Source organism: Heterocephalus glaber, unplaced genomic scaffold, assembly GCF_053883595.1.
Source record: "Heterocephalus glaber isolate CG9 unplaced genomic scaffold, H.glaber_assembly_v1.0 deba00001442, whole genome shotgun sequence".
Taxonomy (NCBI): Eukaryota; Metazoa; Chordata; class Mammalia; order Rodentia; family Bathyergidae; genus Heterocephalus; species Heterocephalus glaber.
Genome location: NW_028258296.1, coordinates 20,248,116 through 20,258,081, shown reverse-complemented (window position 1 = coordinate 20,258,081; position 9,966 = coordinate 20,248,116). Strand labels below are relative to the sequence as shown.

Genomic DNA, 9,966 nt, shown 5'->3' with positions numbered 1-9,966 from the left:
TCAATGCTGAATGCCCAATGAATGAATGAATGAATGAATGAACGGCAAATGTATACAGGAAGACGCCTGGACATATGTTTTTAGGATTTTCTGGATTTGGGGCATGAATGGGAAGGACTTTTCATCTCTTATTTCCTTCTTATGAGTTACCAGAAAGGCCCAACTTTAAGCCTCTATTTTGTGACCTCTAGTTTGTTTTGTGGAGTCCAGAGAGAACAAAGCCTTTATGGCACTTGCTTTACTTTGCATCTTTTTTCTTTGCCAAAGGTGGGTCAGTTTTGAGAAACAATTTGTCCAAGACTATTTACCTCAGGAGGTCAAGAAGCTTCTCACAAGAAGCATAAATATGCTTTGTATCCTGTTTCAACTTAAAAAGAAGGAAGTGGGGGCGCTCTTGGATGGCCCCAGGCCAGATGTACATGAACCTCCTTGGCCTCTGGTAGTTGGAGCTCGAATTTTAGAGCTGGCAGTGGGCCTGCCTTCCACAGGTGGTAGGTGTGGCTGCTCCCCCGACGCCACTTAGATCAAATCTGTCCCGTCAGGACACGGGACAGAGGGACTGCGATTCAACCCGGAGCTTCCCTCCAAGGTACGGCTTGGCCGGGGCTGTCTTCACTGGGAGCCCCTCCTCACCTCCGGAGGCCGCCCTGCTGGGAACGCGGTCCCAGGACCGCAGCAGAGCGGGCGCCCCTGGTTGCGCGCGCTCGCGCGTGTCCTGGCCGGTGGGGGGCGCTCTCTGGTGGGAACCCCGGACTCACCCTCGGGGCGGGGCGGGGCGGGCCGGGTCCCTCCATCCCCTCCCTCCCACGCTCGGCCGAACTTTCCTCGGGCTCCTGTGCGTCTCGGCTGCCGCTGGGGAGGAGGCGCCGGCCGCCCGCCGCCCCTGGAGTCCTCGCCGCTCCAAGGCGCCCGGTGGGAGTCAGGTGCTCCGCCGCCCCCTGCGCTCTCGGCCCGAGGGCATGCGGCAGCCGCGGAGACTCCGGCTCCCGGGCGCGGGGCGCGGGTGAGCGTGAGCGGTGAGTGAGGTTCCGACGCTGGGAGGGTCCCCAAGTCCTGGCCGGCGGCGCTCGCGGGGACCCCGGGCGCAGAGACTGCTGTCGTGCCAGGCCGAGGCTTTTTGGAGCTGCCTGGCTTGCAGCCCGGGCACTAGACCCTCGTTAGACTCCTGGGCAGTATTTTTCTGGCGTGTGTGTGGCACATCTTGCGGAGTTCCATTTTCTTCTCTCCAGGAGCAAAAAGCAATCGCGATGCAAACTCGGCGCTGTGTCCTCTACCCTGTGGGCTGCGGGCTGTGGGCTATGGGCTGGGCATAGGTGTCTTCTCCAGACTGGCTCTGGGGCCGTGGGTGATGAGGAAACCCAGGTTGGTTCTCTCTTAGAACCTCGGGGGGGGGGGATCACATTTTTCTGCCCCCAGTTACTCACTGTACGGTAGGATGGTGTGTCCGTTGAAAACAGCCTGAAGGCATCTAAAGAAACTTTTAAGGGTCTCAGAGTTGTGGTGAATGAGTAAGTGAAAGTCCGCGCGGTCCCCCTGGCTACTGGCAGACAAGAGTGCTTTGTTTTGCAGTAATGCTGCTTTATAGCTTTTCCTCAGCAAGTTGCAACTACCCAAACTTGCTTAGAAATTTCTCAAGCATGTAACTCGAAGAGTGAGTGACTGTGAATATTGGAAGCAATTTGCTCTTATTAAGGTAATCATTAAAACGACCCTCAAAAGCATTTGTAGATCGGTTTTTAAATTGAATAATTTTCACGGAATGTTTCCCACAAAGTTGCCGTTGTCATTGTAACACTTTTCTCCCTTCTCATTACCTGGACTTGGAATGTCACTTCAGAAGGAAAGGGCCATTTGGCTTCTGAGGGTTCCTGCTTGTCTTTTCTGAGTAGGAGACTACTGTAAAGTGAACATCAGTCACAGTCTTTTCTTTGCAAATAGACGACCATTTCATGGATGCATTATTACATTTCATTAACGCAGGAGCTTTTGTATTGCTAAGGAAAGTCCTTGTATTTTCTAGGAACTTTCTATCAGTAGTTTCTAATTCTGCTTCCCTTGAGACATTGAATCCAACTTTGTGTGGTGGTCGGAGTCAGTCAGTAGAATTTTCTTCTTTTTCTTTCTTGTCCAGAAATGAAACAGTTAGAAACACACAATTTTGGTTCTACTAATAATGCCATGCTTGTCTGAACAAACTGAGACATTGTAAATAGTCCAGCAAGCAAATTCTTCCAGTGATGGTTGTGTACTTGAGATAACGCTTCAGAGCTCTCTCTTGTGCCTTGAGACCATGGACTTGGTATCATATAGGGTCCTAGACATCTAACCATCTGGACAACACTTGTATTAATTGTCACTGCTATGTAATGAGTAAAATAGATAAATTTGGGACATTTTTCTTATTTCTTTTTTTTCTTCTTCAGAATTCAAAACTTTGAGGCTTTGATTTAATCACACGAAACACCTCTTTTCTAAATCAGACCAATGCATTCATCAGCTACAAGACCATATCAGATCGGATCTATTTTGGGTATCTGGTTGTTTCACAAGATGTTTGATAGAACAGAACTGCATGTTTTCTGTGAATGAAGACTGAAATGAAAACACAAAAATATATGATTGTTTTTCATGAATTCTCATCAGAACCTATTGGAGATGCTACAAGTTAACTGCTGTCTCAGTTTTCAAAGACACACAGTGGATACAAAGGATTGTAGCCAGGTAGCAACTGAGGCACAAACTCTCAAAGTCAGTTGAACACACACATGCCAATGACTGGCTGCTTCTCCTCCAAGTTTCCCAGCTTCTTGCTGAGGAGCAGCAATCTACCATAACTAAACCTAACCTCTTATTTCTTTGGGCTGGGGCAAGGGGAATCACTATAACTTGAGTGGGAATTACTATAACTCAAATTACCCATTAGCATTCTCCTTGGAGTATGCATTAGTTCAAATGCTTTCAGGCCTGTGATTATACCCAACAGAGTGGTTAAGTCTGACTGTAAGCTTTTAAATGACAGAGATGAGGCCCAAGGCATTATTAATGTGGGATAAAGGGAAGAGCAAGGCTTTGCAGTCAGACTAGCCTTTAGCCTTTGTTCCAGCCAGGCTTTGTGACCTTGGACACATTGTTTCACCTCACTAAACCTTAATTTCATCATCTGTTAAAAAAAAAAAAAATGGAAAATTATATCTACCTCCCAAGATTAAAAGAGAAAGAATTTAAGATTCTCTGATATGCAGGAAGTACTTCTTAAAAAGGGGCTGCTCTCTTTCTCTTCAATAAACATTGAAGTCTTGACATTTATGTAAACATGGGTGCAAATGTATGTTGTTCCAGTGATGAATGTATCAAGATAGATTCTCACACTCTGGGTGATTTATAGATGCTGTGCATGCTTTTCTTATGTGCTGTCTTTTTTTCTGACCATGGGCCTTGTGCTTCTCCCTCGCTCCACTCCTCCTGCAGGAACGGAGCCTCCTTTTGGGCCTCGATGATCCTTTGTCTCTTGTCCTGGATTTTGTATGTAGATGGAGTCCCCTGAAACTGCATCCTGCTGCGGATGGGAAGGTGGTGAGGTTGTGGAGCTGTCTGCATAGACACTGAGCTTCTGCTTTTGCAAATGACGAGTTTGAATGAACTATAGGAGTCTGGGTTTTAATCTCAGCTCTACTTTTGTGACCTTTTGTGACCTTGAATATATTACTTGCTATCCTTGAATCAGTTTCATCATTTACAGTGGAGATCATAATTCCTTTTCTGCCTATCTGTATGGGTTTTCAGTGGGTCTCCTTAAGCCCGGTATATGAAAGGTCATATAAATAGTAGACTTAAAGAGGCAGGACATCCAGATGTAGGATATTCCAGGCAGGCTCACTCAGCACTGGCTACATGGGGGCTACATGGGGGTGTCTTGTTGCCAAGTGGCCATTGCTGCAGTTCATTCATATCCCTTTCTCCTGTTCTCTGAAGTCATGCTAGACTTCTAGGAGGAAATTGTAACGAGAGGTTGAGAAACTGCTCTGTGGGGAATTTGCAAGGAAGATTAATTCTGGAACTGAGATTACCTACCAGGATACAATCGAAGGTATGGGACAAAGTTCTAAAGAAGCTTTAACTCCTTTTTAAAATTACTAGTACTTTACGGTCGGCTCACCTCAGGCCTTAGCAGGGAAAAACAAAGAGCAAACAGTGGCAATGGCAATCATTGGACATTGAATTGGGGTGCACCTACACCACGCTTCTTCTCCAGTGCATTCTTGCTAATATGGGTCTCTACAGAGTAATACCATGACTCCAGATGGTCCCTGCCTGAGACAATTTAACAAATTATTTCATCCAGTGTGAAAGATGTGTGAGGCTCAGCCTGGCTGGGAGCCAGGAAAGTAGTCGCCACTAAGAGAAAGGGTCCACCATCCCGACTTTATGCTCATCTGCCTTTTCGCCATCCCCCAGGCCTGTGTCCTCTTCTTCCCTTCCTGGATGACCTCTGCAGCCCCCCGACTCCTAAGATGCTGTCTCGTCCACCTACAGTCACTACATGTGACCCCTGACACCGCCTCACACCCACGAACCCTGTCTCTCTTCATATGTGAATCATTCCTACACCTTAGTTTGGGCCAGACTCAATGTCACTCTGAAAAACAACCCTCCCAGTACTGCCTGGCCCAGCCATTCCTGAGAATGTCAGTCAGGCCCACTAATTACTCCTAGGATAGGCCTAAGTATTCCTTGTTCCCTGGAGATTCAGCTGGTGGTTCTGTTAGCCCTGACCTTGACTCAGCCATATGTGGATTTGTGGTGTTATCAAGGAATGGCTTGGTAGATGGCAGGGCTGGATTGGAGAACACATTAGCCACCCCCTGCCCCACCTCAGGCATAAATGCACCAATCACCCAAAGGCCTTCAAGCAAATAAAGCAGTATGAATAAAAAGCAGTGTACTTGTTTTGTAAATAAAGCTTTAAGGCAAACCTCTGGTCTCTCTTTTAAGCCAGGTTGCTGCAGATCCCATCCTGTATAGAAATTCTGGCACTTTCCCCAGACATCCTCAGACCATGTTAGTTAGTCAGAGGCATTCACTTCCCAAGGAGAGCTAGAAATCCACAGTTAAGGCTCAGAACCTTGGCAGCGACTCATTATTGCAGCCAGAAATCAATTATAGTCTACTGGGAGAACATCAGCAAATCATTTGCCTCCTCTCCTGCTGGACTTTTAATGTCAGTCCTTTGACTTGAGGCTCTTTCTCTGTACAAACACTATCATATGGGTCTGATAAAAAGAAAATAAGTATAGTCAACCCCAACCCTCTCCGTGGTTTCCACAATCACAGATTCAATGAACCATGGATCAAAAACATTCAGGGAAAAAAATGTGTCTGTACTGAGTATGTATAGACTCTTTTCATTTCTATTTTCCCTAACAAATAGATTCTATCTATTTATATAGCATTTACATTTTATTAGGTATTTGTTATAAATAAAATAGAGATGATTGAATGTATACAGGAGGATGTATAGAGTTATAGGCAAATACTGTGCCGCTTATATAACAATTTGGTGTTTTTTGTTTTTTTTCAATTTAAGTAAAATTTATTGAGTGCCTATAATGTGCATGGACTTTTATTAGACACACTGAAATTCCAGCACAAAACAGAGATTCCTGGCCTGAGGTACCTTATAATCTAGTTAAAAACAGTAGACAGACAAGTTACATGGTAATGCTCAGTTACCAAGAGTTGACATTAAAGAGCTGTGATTTAGGTGATCCAAAATGGCATCTAGTCCTAAAATCATTTATAAAATGTATTTGGCCTTAGAATCCACAGCACTTCAAACAGGGTAGGTTCCACTGCAGATAAACAGTCACAAAGATGAAAACACACTGAAACACTTAAGAGCACTATGAATGATTTTTGTTATTTTGGATCTTTTGTTTTCTTCTTATTATGATCTGAAGCCTCCATAATACCAATTTATCAGACAGAAGCATGTGATCTTGTTGTTCTATATAACTCAGTACATTTTCAGTTCATCCAAGTGATAACAATTTGTACTCTATACAAATAATTACATTCACATGTTTTTCATGCCTGACTTTTTTGTTGTTGCTTTTTGGGCTTTTTGTGGTACCGGGGTTTGAACTCATATCCTTGCACTTGTGAGGCAGGTGGCAGAACCACTGAGCTAAATCCCCGGCCCCAAGTGATAACAATTTGAATGTACATGAATTTTGGAAAAATCCATAGGAGTTCCAACCCCCCCCAGTAATACCAAGGGACAACTGTATCATCATTTTTTATGTTCCTGTGACATCACAATCAAAATATCAATTTGTTTCCCTTTCCCCATGTCTCTCTCTCTCTCTCTGTGTATATATATATATATATATAAAATTTCAAAATAAGTATATCATATATATCCATATGTCTACACTTTCAATATAAAATATATACCATATGTGTATAGTATCTATAATTTTTATATAATATGTATCATATATAATCATTCATCTTTATTCTGAATACTTTGAGAGCATATTGCAGGTAGTGTATTTTTCTATTCTACCATTGAACATTCCAGCAATTTTTTCTGAAGCAGGTACAATTTCATTCTCTATAACAGCATGTAACCCATCAAATAAGGAAATAGACGTTGGTCTAAAACTACCATCCAATCCAGAGAATCCATTCATATCTCATCATTATCCCTCAAATGTTTATTCCTGGTGTGATCTACAATTATGTGGCATTTAGTTGTCCTGTCTCTTCTGGAGTATTTCCTCAAACTTTCGCTATTCCTAAGGTCTTTGCAGAGTACAGGTCTTACATCCTGTAGAATGCTACTAAACCAGAATCTGTCAGGTGTTTCCTCAGCACCAGATTCAGATCTTACAGTGTTGGCAGGAATACTGCAGGAACGAAACTCTGCTCTTCGCAATAAAAGGTACATGATGCCAACCCATCCCACCACTGAGATATTGACCTTGATCACCTCATTACATTAGTTCGGTCATATCTTCTCACCTTATCTCATTTATCTTTTGAAATTTATTGGTGTTTGAGAGAAAGTATTGTAAGATTATGCTAATGACCTATTCCTCCTTAAACCTACACCCACGGACTCACCCTTCAGTGATTTGGGTAAGCCCAAATCAGCTACATCTGGGAGGGTTACTAGAGGATGATTCTTTACTTCCACATATAGTATTACTTGACATTTTATTATAAGAAAGAACTTATACTCTCATGTTTTCTTTATGAGGAAATATTTATGGATTCCTTTTGTATTCCTTGAATACACATTGAACACATTGAAATCCTTTACTGTCAGTATTTAAATTGTCCTCAATTGGGCCAGTGGAAATTTTGTGAAGTTGGCTCCTGTGTCCTTTGACACATGTCTGTTGTATATTGAGCATTTCTTTATTTTCTGGCATCACAAAATGTTTTAGGCTGATCTTGGGTGTTTACTGACTTAACTCGCTCTCCCTTTTAGTAGAGTAGTATTTTCTTTCTTTTTTGAATTGGATATATTTAAGGGGTATATATAACAATGTGCTGTTTTGATATATTCACCTTGATGTACATGTGTATAGGGAAATGATTATAGTGAAGCAAATTAATATCATCATCTGCTATAGTTATTTTTTTGTGTGTGATGAATACCTAAAATCTATTCTCTTGACAAAGTACCAGGATACAATACAAGATTATTAACAACTTTCCTCATGTTTTACATTGCAGGGAAGGGAGTTGGGGGAAACGGGAAGATCTAGGTCAAGAGGTACAAAGTTGCAGCTATAGAATGAATAAGTTTAGAGATCCAGTGTACAGCGTGAGAAGGATATGTAGACACCAACATATGGAGGGTTGATGTCCCCATTGCTTCTGCGGTGTCATTGCTCCTAGGTCTCTCAGAGGACAGAGCTAGGAAATACACATGCACACATATATATACACATATAAATTTAAAAGTTTTTCTGTTGTAGGCCATAAATTATAAAATCCTGCATTCATACTAGAAGTTCCAATTTCAACCCAACATTTAAAGATCTCTCTGTTCTATATTGGTACCTACCTTTTTAGGCAGTTAGAAACTTGACTCCCATTAAGGCATTGCGGCTCCTCCTTGGCACCTCCTCTTTCTCGCTTCTTCACCCAAGTTCCATGGCTGCCTCGACTGCCAGCCCATGTCTCTGGGCAGCTTCCTCATCCGCCTCTGGTGCCTCTGGCTCACTGCTTCGTGTGACTCCCAACCACAGCCCCTGCCTGTGTTCACCTACTGCCCACACTGCCTGTCACCATATTGCATCCTTGGCCACATGATGACCGTGCTGTTTGGGGAGGGAAGAGAAGAAAAGGGAAAGGAAGAGAAAAGAAAATGGAAATAGGAGCAAAGCAAAGGTAGGAATAGTATGCACCTTCATATCTTTGGATATACATCGCCAAATTGCCTTCCCAAAAATAGCAGTTTGCATTCTCAGCAACATGTTATGAAAGTTCCTTTTTTACTACACCCTTGTCATACATGAGTATTATCCATCTCTTTAAATGTCGTCAATCTAAAAGCTCTTCACTTTTATCTCTGTTTCAGCTCCTACCACCCTTACCCCTGGAGTATGGCTTTCTGACTCATCTCACTCACTAGGGAAGAATTCCAAAACCTTGGCACTTCTGACATCTTAGACTGTGTAACTCTTTGTGTGGGGGGCTGTCCTATGCATGTTTGGCAGCATCCCTGGCTTCTACTCAGTAGATACAAATAGCAACCCCGGCTGTGAGGTTCGTATAAATACCTCTACATATGCCAGGTGTTTCTGGGAGGGGGAGAGGCTTAGTCCTGGCTGGAAATCCACTGCTCTAGATTCCAAGCTTACTGAAGGCATTTCATGTAAATGTCTTTGTACATCTCTTTGTCTTGCTTAACATGAACAATAAGCAAGGGTTAACTGGATAAGGAGGAGAAGAATCAGTGATTGGAAAGAATCCATTCTACCAGGACCAGTGGAACTTCTCCATTACATGCCTGCAGCCCTGCACATATGCAAAACAAGGGCCAGGAACATCTGATGGGGGAAATGAAGAGGAAAGTCAGCAAGGTTAAGTTTCCACTGATTGCTACCAGGTAGTTAGTAGTCTTCCTCAGGTTATTTCCACCCTAATTTCTTCCAGTCAGGGGATTGAAATCTGTAGTCTTGTTCAACTAGTACACTCTGTTTTGCTGATGGAAAAATAAAGTATTTTAGAAAAAAAGTGCAAAGTTTACATTTTCATTATGCTAGATACAAACCAACTTTGGAGCTTTCTCTGAAACAGGCAAATATACTAATCATTGCTATTTTCTCTCACGTATTTAGAGTTTTATTTTGCTGTTTTCTTTTGATCATATGGACTTTTCCCCCATGAATCTGTGTCACAAAATTCTAAGAAAGGTGCACCTACAAATTTTTATTGACATTTACTACAATCAGATTATGTGTCTTCTAGCATCAGTAAATATTGGCAAAAGACTTTATTGTCAATATGGAGAACAGGTGTGCACATTTCATTTCTCATGGAAGTAGAGAACTGACTACCAAGAGGAGGCTCCCATGATCAGTGTGGTGAAAAGTGCCTGGGCCGGGGCAGAAAGCAGATAAGAGTGGATCTGTCTCCCAGTTCCTGTGAGGCGGAGACGCTGCACTGCCCATCTCACTGTGGAATCAGATGTGGAAAGAGATGGGCCTCCGCCTTGAAAGCTATTTGGTGGAGTACTGGACTGTATCCCTATGGGCTACTCTAAGGTCTCCCTGGAGTGGTCTAGAGGAAGTGTCATAGTGGAAAAATGCTCCTTGACCTACCATAGGCTTACATCCTGATAAATCCATCCTTAGTGGAAAATATTGTAGGTTTAAAATGTATTTAGTACACCTAATCTACTGAACCGCCTAGCTTAGCCGCACAGCATGTTGTTTTCCATCATGATCA

At 42.9% G+C, this 9,966-nt stretch overlaps 1 protein-coding gene across 3 annotated transcripts in view; it reads left to right on the top strand.

Moving 5' to 3' along the window:
* Window positions 1-464: 464 nt before the first annotated feature.
* The window catches only part of Lpar3 (lysophosphatidic acid receptor 3), a 79,230-nt gene continuing 69,728 nt past the window's right edge, over window positions 465-9,966 (top strand). Inside the window, exon 1 of one of the 3 annotated variants that reach the window (XM_004841361.4) lies at window positions 465-589. The gene's annotated coding sequence lies outside the window, so the exon portion shown is untranslated. The other 2 variants (XM_013071065.3, XM_087213005.1) reach the window with 2 other exon arrangements.